The sequence below is a fragment of the Pseudophryne corroboree genome, chromosome 2 (assembly GCF_028390025.1).
Source record: "Pseudophryne corroboree isolate aPseCor3 chromosome 2, aPseCor3.hap2, whole genome shotgun sequence".
Lineage (NCBI taxonomy): Eukaryota > Metazoa > Chordata > Amphibia > Anura > Myobatrachidae > Pseudophryne > Pseudophryne corroboree.
Genome location: NC_086445.1, coordinates 324938535 through 324950674, shown reverse-complemented (window position 1 = coordinate 324950674; position 12140 = coordinate 324938535). Strand labels below are relative to the sequence as shown.

General features: G+C 45.7%; 1 protein-coding gene across 3 annotated transcripts in view; it reads right to left on the bottom strand.

Moving 5' to 3' along the window:
• NDFIP2 (Nedd4 family interacting protein 2) overlaps positions 1 to 12140 on the bottom strand; it is a 216316-nt gene that overhangs the window by 100289 nt on the left and 103887 nt on the right. The gene's annotated exons all lie outside the window — the stretch shown is intronic.

Sequence of the window (12140 nt, the reverse complement as noted above, 5' to 3'; positions counted from 1 at the left end):
TAACTTTAATAAATATAAGCAGTAATAAATTATATATATATAAAAATAAATATAAATATAGGAAGAGATATATACTGTAGAAAAGTGGCTCTGTATGAATCAGTGATGAGATCGGGAGACGTCCGCAAATATCTCAAATAACATTTATTACATATACATAAAAACAAACCTCTAAAATCTAAAATATTAGTCACCTATACGAGCATGCATATATTATTTGTAACTTGAATAAGGGAATAATCCCTGAGTGGCATAAAATATGTATAATTATTTAAATAGCTGCATTGGCAACACTTTATAAAAATAAATGCTGAAATCCTGATTATGCAGTGTGTAACACTGTAACGAACAGTCTTTGATACTGGGTCCACACACGGAATTGCTATTTTGTATGCCGGCGTCCCGGCTGCAATAAGAACAGTTCAGTGAGAAACTGAAGGCAGTGTTTATAGTTACCACTGATTCTCCCTGCTAGGATGACGTATCCGTCCCTTTTTCACCCGGTGGTGAGGCCGTCACCGCCCTGTGTGATGTGCGCCGGGATGGGATATCCAGATGGGTGGGACTGCAGACTCTCAGCCAAGGTGCACTCACTGCGGGCTCCGATATTTACTGATCGGCCAGATAGCTGCGATGCTGGATTGCCTGTGGCTGCAGAAGCTCACCACCTCTCCCGGATAAATGTAATAGCAGGGTGGATAGTGGACGGTGATTTGTACTTTCAGCTTTCGCAGTGCACGCAGTGAGCCACTTTTCTACAGTATATATCTCTTCCTATATTTATATTTATATATATATAATTTATTACTGCTTATATTTATTAAAGTAAAAAAACCAGTAACACACAGCGCAATGTTTTAAATATCTATGTATGTGACTGGTATTAGTCATCCATTAACACTGGTCTCCAGTTTGTCCAGCATAATTGTTAAGGAGCAGAACATGGCTTTTAACATGTAAACATGTACACTGTAGTCACCAGCACAAGCTGTTTTTATTTCTTGTGTTCCGGTTGTCTAAGAGGAAGTCAGGTATGGAAGTTTTATCTATATACATTTAGATTCAGGGGATTTAATGTATCTGTGCTGGTATCTCCTGCCAGGGTAAGTGTGCTATCTGAGTTGTGACTAAGGCCTAGATTTATCAAGCCTTGGAGAGTGATAAATTGAACAGTGATAAAGTACCAACCAATTAGCTCTTAACTGTCATTTTTGCTAACACAGCCTTTAAAAAAACAGTTAGAAGCTGATGGCTGGTATTTTATCACCATGCAATTTATCACTTCCCAAGGCTTGATAAATCTGGGCCACAGTGCTTACGCTTTAAACATGGTAGAAAAAAAACCCTATTCAAATTTTGCTAGAACTGAAATTCAAGTACAGTATGTAATCCAAATGTAAAAATAATAAGAATTTACTCACCGGTAATTCTATTTCTCGTAGTCCGTAGTGGATGCTGGGAACTCCGTAAGGACCATGGGGAATAGCGGGCTCCGAAGGAGGCTGGGCACTCTAGAAAGATTTATGACTACCTGGTGTGCACTGGCTCCTCCCACTATGACCCTCCTCCAAGCCTCAGTTAGGACACTGTGCCCGGACGAGCAGACATAATAAGGAAGGATTTAGAATCCCGGGTAAGACTCTTACCAGCCACACCAATCACACCGTACAACTCGTGATACTATATCCAGTTTGACAGTATGAAAACAACTGAGCCTCTCAACAGATGGCTCAACAATAACCCTTTAGTTAACAATAACTATTTACAAGTATTGCAGACAATCCGCACTTGGGATGGGCGCCCAGCATCCACTACGGACTATGAGAAATAGAATTATCGGTAAGTAAATTCTTATTTTCTCTGACGTCCTAGTGGATGCTGGGAACTCCGTAAGGACCATGGGGATTATACCAAAGCTCCCAAACGGGCGGGAGAGTGCGGATGACTCTGCAGCACCGAATGAGAGAACTCCAGGTCCTCCTCAGCCAGGGTATCAAATTTGTAGAATTTTGCAAACGTGTTTGCCCCTGACCAAGTAGCTGCTCGGCAAAGTTGTAAAGCCGAGACCCCTCGGGCAGCCGCCCAAGATGAGCCCACTTTCCTTGTGGAATGGGCTTTTACAGATTTTAGCTGTGGCAGGCCTGCCACAGAATGTGCAAGCTGAATTGTACTACAAATCCAACGAGCAATAGTCTGCTTAGAAGCAGGAGCACCCAGCTTGTTGGGTGCATACAGGATAAACAGCGAGTCAGATTTCCTGACTCCAGCCGTCCTGGAATATTTTCAGGGCCCTGACAACATCCAGCAACTTGGATTCCTCCAAGTCCCTAGTAGCCGCAGGCACCACAATAGGTTGGTTCAGGTGAAAACGCTGGAACCACCTTAGGGAGAAACTGAGGACGAGTCCTCAATTCCGCCCTGTCCGAATGGAAAATCAGATAAGGGCTTTTACAGGATAAAGCCGCCAATTCTGACACGCGCCTGGCCCAGGCCAGGGCCAACAGCATGACCACTTTCCATGTGAGATATTTTAACTCCACAGATTTAAGTGGTTCAAACCAATGTGACTTTTGGAACCCAAACTACATTGAGATCCCAAATTGCCACTGGAGGCACAAAAGGAGGCTGTATATGCAGTACCCCTTTTACAAACGTCTAAACTTCAGGGACTGAAGCCAGCTCTTTTTTGGAAGAAAATTGACAGGGCCGAAATCTGAACCTTAATGGACCCCAATTTCAGGCCCATAGACACTCCTGTTTGCAGGAAATGTAGGAATCGACCCAGTTGAATTTCCTCCGTCGGGCCTTACTGGCCTCGCACTACGCAACATATTTTCGCCAATTGCGGTGATAATGTTTTTGCGGTTACATCCTTCCTGGCTTTAGATCAGGATATGGATGACTTCATCCGGAATGCCTTTTTTCCTTCAGGATCCGGTGTTCAACCGGCATGCCGTCAAACGCAGCCGCGGTAAGTCTTGGAACAGACAGGGTCCTTGCTGGAGCAGGTCCCTTCTTAGAGGTAGAGGCCACGGATCCTCCGTGAGCATCTCTTGAAGTTCCGGTTACCAAGTCCTTCTTGGCCAATCCGGAGCCACGAATATAGTGCTTTCTCCTCTCCATCTTATCAATCTCAGTACCTTGGGTATGAGAGGCAGAGGAGGGAACACATACACTGACTGGTACACCCACGGTGTTACCAGAGCGTCTACAACTATTGCCTGAGGGTCTCTTGACCTGGCGCAATACCTGTCGAGTTTTTTAATCATGTGGACGACTTCTGGGTGAAGTCCCCACTCTCCGGGTGGAGGTTGTGCTGAGGAAGTCTGCTTCCCAGTTGTCCACTCCCGGAATGAATACTGTTGACAGTGCTATCACATGATTTTCCGCCCAGCGAAGAATCCCTGCAGCTTCTGCCATTGCCCTCCTGCTTCTTGTGCCACCCTGTCTGTTTACGTGGGTGACTGCCATGATGTTGTCCGACTGGATCAACACCGGCTGACCTTGAAGCAGAGGTCTTGCTAAGCTTAGAGCATTGTAAATGGCCCTTAGCTTCAGGATATTTATGTGAAGTGATGTATCCAGGCTTGACCCTAAGCCCTGGATATTCCTTCCCTGTGTGACTGCTCCCCAGCCTCGCAGGCTGGCATCCGTGGTCACCAGGACCCAGTCCTGAATGCCGAATCTGCGGCCCTCTAGAAGATGAGCACTCTGCAACCACCACAGGATGGATACCCTTGTCCTTGGTGACAGGGTTATCCGCTGATGCATCTGAAAATGCGACCCGGACCATTTTTCCAGTAGGTTCCACTGGAAAGTTCTTGCGTGGAATCTAACGAATGGGATTGCTTCGTAGGAAGCCACCATTTTTTTTTCAGAACCCTTGTGCATTGATGCACTGAGAGTTGGTTCGGTTTTAGGAGGTTCCTGACTAGCTCGGATAACTCCCTGGCTTTCTCTTCCGGGAGAAACACCTTTTTTCTGGACTGTGTCCAGGAACATCCCTAGGAAACAGAAGACAAGTCGTCGGAACCAGCTGCGATTTTGGAATATTGAGAATCCAATCGTGCTGCCGCAACACTACCTGAGATAGTGCTACACCGAGTTCCAACTGTTCCCTGGATCTTACCCTTATCAGGGAATCGTCCAAGTAAGGGATAACTAAAATTCCCTTCCTTCGAAGGGATATTATTTCGGCCATTAACTTGGTAAAGACCCGGGGTGCCGTGGACCATCCCTACGGCAGCGTCTGAACTGATAGTGACAGTTCTGTACCATAACCTGAGGTTCCCTTGGTGAGAAGGGTAAATTTTGACATGAAGGTAAGCATCCTTGATGTCCCGAGACATCATGTAGTCCCCTTCTTCCAGGTTCGCAATCACTGCTCTGAGTGACTCAATCTTGAATTTGAACCTCTGTATGTAAGTGTTCAAAGATTTTAGATTCAGATTTAGAATCGGTCTCACCGAGCCGTCTGGCTTCGGTACCACAATAGTGTGGAATAATACCCCGTTCCCTGTTGCAGGAGGGGTACCTTGATTATCACCTGCTGGGAATACAGCTTGTGAATGGCTTCCAAAACTGCCTCCCTGTCAGAGGGAGACGTCGGTAAAGCCGACTTTTGGAAAGGGCGAGGGGGAGACGTCTCGAATTCCAATATGTACCCTTGAGATATTACCTGAAGGATCCAGGGGTCTACTTGCGAGTGAGCTCACTGCGCACTGAAATTCATTGAGAACGGGCCCCCACCGTGCCTGAGCTTGTAAGGCCCTAGCGTCATACTGAGGGCTTGGCAGAGGCGGGAAAGGGTTTCTGTTCCTGGGAACTGGCTAATCTCTTCAGCCTTTTTCCTCTCCCTCTGTCACGAGCAGAAAAGAGGAACCTTTTGTCCGCTTGCCAACAAAGGACTGCGCCTGATAATACGGCGTCTTATTTTGAGAGGCGACCTGGGGTACAAACGTGGATTTCCCAGTTGTTGCCGTGGCCACCAGGTCTAAAAGACTGACCCCAAATGTCCCTTTTCAAAAGCAATACTTCCAAATGCCGTTTGGAATCCGCATCACCTGACCATTTTACTGCTAAAATTGGACAACGCACTTATACTTGATGCCAGTCGGCAAATATTCCGCTGTGCATCATGCATATATAGAAATGCATCTTTTAAATGCTCTATAGGCAATAATATACTATCCTTATCTAGGATATCAATATTTCCAGTCAGGGAATCCGACCATGCCAACCCAGCACTGCACCTCCAGGCTGAGGCGATTGCTGGTCGCAGTATAACACCAGTATGTGTGTGAATACATTTTTGGATACCCTCCTGCTTTCTTCCTTAATGGCGGCCATCTCATGAGAGGGTAGAGCCCTTGTTCTTACAAGCGTGTGAGCGCCTTATCCCCCCTAGGGGGGGTTTCCCAACGCACCCTAACCTCTGGCGGGAAAGGGTATACACCAATACTTTTTAAGAAATTATCAATTGTTATCGGGGGGAAACCCACGCATCATCACACACCTCATTTTATTTCTCAGATTCAGGAAAACTACAGGTAGTTTTTCCCTTACCGAACATAATACCCCTTTTTGGTGGTACTCGTATTATCAGAAATGTATAAAACATTTTCCATTGTCTCAATCATGTAACGTGTGGCCCTACTGGAAATCACGGTTGTCTCTTCACCGTCGACACAGGAGTCAGTATCCGTGTCGGCGTCTGTATCTGCCATCTGAGGTAACGGGCACTTTAGAGCCCCTGACGGCCTATGAGACGTCTGGACAGGCACAAGCTGAGTAGCCGGCTGTCTCATGTCAACCACTGTTTTTTTTTTTTTTTTTATATACAGAGCTGACACTGTCACGTAATTTTCAACAGTACATCCACTCAGGTGTCGACCCCCTAGGTGGTGACATCACTGTTACAGACACTCTGCTCCGTCTCCACATCATTTTTCTCCTCATACATGTCGACACAAACGTACCGACACACAGCACACACACACAGGGAATGCTCTGATAGAGGACAGGACCCCACTAGCCCTTTGGGGAGACAGAGGGAGAGTATGCCAGCACACACCAGAGCGCTATATATATATATATATATATATATATATATATATATATATATATATATATACAGGGATAACCTTATATAAGTGTTTTTCCCCTTATAGCTGCTGTATGTTTTAATACTGCGCCTAATTAGTGCCCCCCTCTCTTTTTTTAACCCTTTCTGTAGTGTAGTGACTGCAGGGAAGAGCAAGGGAGCTTCCCTCCAACTGAGCTGTGAGGGAAAATGGCGCCAGTGTGCTGAGGAGATAGGCTCCGCCCCCTTTTCGGCGGCCTTATCTCCCGTTTTTCTGTATATTCTGGCAGGGGTTAAATGCATCCATATAGCCCAGGAGCTATATGTGATGTATTTTTTGCCATGTAAGGTATTTTTATCATGTTTTATTGCGTCTCAGGGCGCCCCCCCCAGCGCCCTGCACCCTCAGTGACCGGAGTATGAAGTGTGCTGAGAGCAATGGCGCACAGCTGCAGTGCTGTGCGCTACCTTATTGAAGACAGGAACGTCTTCTGCCGCCGATTTTTCCGGACCTCTTCGCTCTTCTGGCTCTGTAAGGGGGCCGGCGGCGCGGCTCCGGGACCCATCCAGGCTGGGCCTGTGATCGTCCCTCTGGAGCTAATGTCCAGTAGCCAAGAAGCCCAATCCACTCTGCACTCAGGTGAGTTCGCTTCTTCTCCCCTTAGTCCCTCGATGCAGTGAGCCTGTTGCCAGCAGGTCTCACTGAAAATAACAAACCTAACTAAAACTTTCACTAAGAAGCTCAGGAGAGCCCCTAGTGTGCACCCTTCTCGTCGGGCACAGAAATCTAACTGAGGCTTGGAGGAGGGTCATAGGGGGAGGAGCCAGTGCACACCAGTTAGTCCTAAAGCTTTCTTTAGATGTGCCCAGTCTCCTGCGGAGCCGCTATTCCCCATGGTCCTTACGGAGTCCCCAGCATCCACTTAGGACGTTAGAGAAAAATGCTTTTGCATTTTCCATTTTGTAATGCTATTCAGATTTATTTAAAATTATAATAAGTAAAGCTGGCCATACACTAGGACGATTTCAGGTCCGACTGCACGATTTGGACACCTCGGACGATGCATCGTGTGCAAATCGTGCAGTATTTGGGAACGATTACGATTCAATGCGCTGTCACACTGGTCGTATGTCGTATCTTCTGACCATACTTGCAGCCCACATGATCCATCGTTATCATTTGCAGATTGTGCCGTGTTTTTTGCACATCCAAAAGGATTGTCTGATGGATCATCCAATCTGCGTCATTTTGAGTGGCATTTACATGAACACTTTTTGTGAGACACATGATCGATCGTTAGGGGTGAATGATCAATCATTAAATCATTTGCACATTGTGTGTCATATAAACACCAAATTGTGAGGCCGGGACTGCCAGGGAGCTGCCAGGGAGTTCAAGGGAAATCGTGAGACTAGTAGAATTTGATGCTAGTCGTTCCAATGTACGACCATCATGAGAGAAATGCTTAACATTAACTTGTTCTTATTTTCAATTTCATCTATGAGTGTATTTTGTATGTATTAATATGTTTAGTCTATCTACATATATTCAGATGTAATAGGAATAATAAGCTGTAAAAAATTGGTTTAATTGAAATATCTAAAATAAATCAAAGCCTAATATCATTCTTAATGTTAGAAAGCATTAAAACATGGTTGACCAAGGTTTCTAATACATAATTAAAAGAAAAAAAATATTAATGAAAAAAAAAATGGTTTAAACAAAAATTGTTTGTTTTTTAAAAAAACATGTTTTTTCCCAACCCTGGTTCTATCCTGCAAGGACGGAAGGATCGTAGTTCTAGGTAGCTATGTGGGTAACATTACAGGGAATTTACAGTCTGCTGGACTTGCTCCCTCACGTAGATGCCTTGCATAATTGTTCAGCAGATGCACCACGGCGGGCTGCCCACGAAGGACCAACAGAGCGAGTAGAGTGAGCAGAGACTGTACTCTGAACAGGGAGATCCGCCTGTGTGTAAGCCTGTGAGATGGTCATGCAGTGCCAACGTTGTTTATTGGCTGGCTAGCCCCGCTTGTGGAATCCATAGAGAATGAATATGGAATCTGTTTTCTTAAAGGAACTAGTACGGTCCACATAGATTTTCAGAGCATGGACCACATCCAATGAAGCTTCTGCTTGTGAAAGGACAGGTTCCTGGAAGGCTGGTACCACAATAAGTTAATCGATATGGAACTTGGATACTACCTAGATATCCCTGATTAGTCCAAAGTACAGCTCTGTCATTATGAAAAATCAAAAAGGGGGGAATGCAGGAGAGTGCTCCCAAGTCAGTGAACCTATGGGCTGAGGCTATGGCTAATAGTAAGAGCTGGATAAACCCTTATCCCTTAAGAGGGATGACTCAAGAGCCACGCTGTCAAAGATAAGTGAGCTAGGGGCCTAATTCAGAACTGATCACAGCAGCAAAATTTGTTAGCTAATGGGCAATACAATGTGTACCGCAAGTGGGGCAGATATAACATTTGCAGAGAGAGTTAGATTTGGGTGGGTTATATTGTTTCTGTGCAGGGTAAATACTGGCTGCTTTATTTTTACACTGCAATTTATATTTCAGATTGAACACACCCCACCCAAATCTAACTTTCTCTACACGTTATAGCTGTCCCCCCATTAGCTAACAAATTTGCTGCTGCGATCAGGTTTGAACTAGGCCCTAGGTCCAGATGCAGACAAGCACCCTGTGATAAAACATCTGGTTGAAGATGAAGTAGAAAGGGCTCGTCTATGGAGAAACACTGGAAATCTGTGAACAAATGGCGCCTGGGCCATGCCCGAGCCACTAGGATGATCCTGCCGCCTTTCTCTTAGAATTTGCACAGTGCTCTGGGAAGAAGAGAGACTGGAGGGAAGAGATAAGCCAGAAGAAAGTTCCATGGGACTGTTAGTGCATCCACGATGGTTGCATACGGATCTCGTATCCTGGCCCCGTACACAGGTACCATGTGGATGAGTCTGGAGGCCACGAGGTCTGGAAGACCCCATTTGTTCACCAGAAGCTGAAAGACGGGTGACCACTCCCCGGCGTGCACGTCCTGCTGACTGAGGAAGTCTTCTTCCCAGTTGAAGACTCCCAGGATGAAGATCACGGAGATGGCCAGAAGATGCTTTTCTGCCCAGGCAAGAATCTGTGCTACTTCCTGCATCACTGCGAGTGCCTCCCTGCCGATTGATATAAGGCACTGCTGTGGCATGGTAGGATTGTACTTGTTCGGAGGAGCCATGCAGAAGGTCTTGAGCCATCTGAAGGGCCCGGTAAACTGCCCGAAGTTTCAGGACGTTGATCTGTGGAATCCAGAATGGGCGATATTTGTCCAGACTTCCTGAGGAAGAATCATTGTTTGAGACTTGATCTGCTGGGATTGTTGATTCCACTTGGTGAGTATTAGGCTGTAGAGAGGCCTGGAGTAGAATTGACCATATTCCACCAGAACTCTTGAAATGGCTACCCAGCATCTCTGTGAGACAGGAGGGTGGGGGAGGAGCAGCCCATGGCGGGAAGACATCAGCGCAATGGCTCCCTGGACTGGGGGAGGGGCCGCTGGGGAAGCGCGACGTCCCCTTGCTGACATCCACCACCGGTTCACTGGCATGTAATTTGTGTCCCCAGCACCAGTAATGTTAAGCCCTGTCTGGGATCATGTCAGCGCCGCCGGTTCAGGTCTTCTGGGACCAGCGGTATAGGACTGCTGCGTTCGCAGGTCTGCAAGCAGGAACTCGCCCTTACCTTGTCCCCCATGGTTCTAGGTGCAGTCAGGGGTGCCTCCATGTGCCTCTGCTAGTAGAAAGTGTCAGGGTCCCGCCGAAATCACTGAGCCATGGCTGGTGAATCGCGCTGGTGGGGGTTATGGAGCATTAGCGCTGGCGTCCCCTGGAGTGCCAAGTACTCTATGCTCACGTCAAAAATAAAAATAGAAAGTGAAACCTCAATTTTAAAAGCTTGGGCTGGATGATGCAGCCCCACTGTTCAGTGGTGACCAGTGGATCCTGGGAGGCTCAAAGCTTTGCTGTTCTGTGCCTGATCCTGGTCTCCACCAAGTATTCCCCAAAGTTAACCCTGTAGAGACAATGGACCCTAAAGAAATAAAACACAGACTGCTACTAGACTACAGGTGTGCCATTGTTGTATATATGTGTGCATATATGTATACACATACACACAAGATGTGGTCAGGAGACCGCCGGTCACAATACCGACGCTGGTATCCCACCCCCTCACAATCCACGACACCAATAGAGTGGGAATAGAACCTGTGGTGAGCGCAGCTCGCCACTGACCCCGCAGTGCGGTGAGTGCAGCATGCCCGCAAAGGGCTTCGTTGCGCTCGGCCCACCCACTGGCCATCTAAAAGCCGGGATCCCGGCATCTGTATTTTTACGGTCACGCAAACCCAACCCATACACACATATAAAACATACATATACATAAGTTTTGATCAGACTCCCATTGCTTAGTGCAATGGCCATAACAGTCATGCAGGCAGCCTAGAACATGTGGAAAAAATGCTGCAGAGTAAGAATGCATTAAAAACATAGAAGTGTTAATAGTTAATTTTTATCAATTAACAAAATGCATGGTGAATCAACAGAATCTAATGCAAATCATTATTTGGTGTGACCACCCTTTGCCTCCAAAACAGCATCAATTCTTCTAGGTACAATTGCACACAGTTTTTGAAGTAACTCGTCAGGGAGGTTGTTCCAAACATCTTGGAGAACTAACCACATATTTTCTGCAGATGTATGCTTCCTTCTGTCTGTACATGTAATCCCAGACAGACTCGATTGTGTTAAGATCAGGGCTCTGTGTGGGCAATATCATCATTTCCAGGACTCCTTGTTCTTCTTTATGCTGAAGATGTGACATTGGCTTTATGTTTGGGGTCACTGTCCTGCTGCAGAATACATTTGAAGCCAATCAAACATCTCCCTGATGATACTGTATTCATGATGGATAAGTACCTGCCTGTATTTCTCAGCATTGAGGACACCATTAATCCTGACCAAGTCCCCAACTCCATTTGCTGAAATGCAGCCCCAAACTCGCAAGGAACCTCCACCATACTTCACTGTTGCCTGAGGACACTCATTATAGTATTGCTCTCCAGTCTTTCAGTGAACAAAATGCCTTCTGTTACATCCAAATATTACAAATTTAGACTCATCAGTCCAGATCATCTGCTGCTATTTTTCTGCACCTCAGTTCCTATGTTTTTGTGCATAGTTGAGTCGGTTGGCCTTTGTCACAGTACTGTGCAAAGGTTTTAAGCAAGCAAGGAAAAAATGCTGCAAAGTAAGAATGCGTTCAAAAATATAAGTCTGTTGATAGTTTATTTTTACCAACTAACAAAATGCAAAGTGAATGAACAGAAGAGAAATATAATCTATATATTATTACTGCTCAGAGCAACTATTCAACCTCACAACAGGTCTCTAGTAAAAGAAAAGAAAAAAATAGGTTTTACAGTAATGCTACTTTAATAACATGGAGGTACTGTAATGGTCATCCAGCAGGGATGCAGCTTTAGAAACACTGGAATTTCAAAGAAAAAGTAGTGGGCGAACATTAAAATGTTGAATTCTAGCCATAAATTAAAAAAAAATCCTAATGACTGATAATTTACTATAGCAAATGCCTGCAACAAACTGCCTAGAGCAGGCGACTTCAATGGCTCAGCAACAGAGCAATGAGTCTAATAATGACGAAACACATCTGTGGTTAGGAACAACCTACAAGTGCTCAGCACAGAACATATATAATAACCAGGAGCCACAGTTCCCTATTATGGTTAGGTATGAGCAGAGATTCGCAGTCAAACGGATGTCTGTGCTCAAATGACAATGTTTACCATACAGTGCATGCGTAGATGTAGAGTCACATTTTTGCGCATCTTTGTCCTATATGGTGTTGGACAAAACTTGGCTGGATATGTCTATCCATGAAATTGGGCATTAGTGGGGCAAGAACTGGGCAGCAACAATGCTCAGAACTGTTCTGGCTTGTGGGAGTGACATGAATGTCTATCGCAAGCTTCA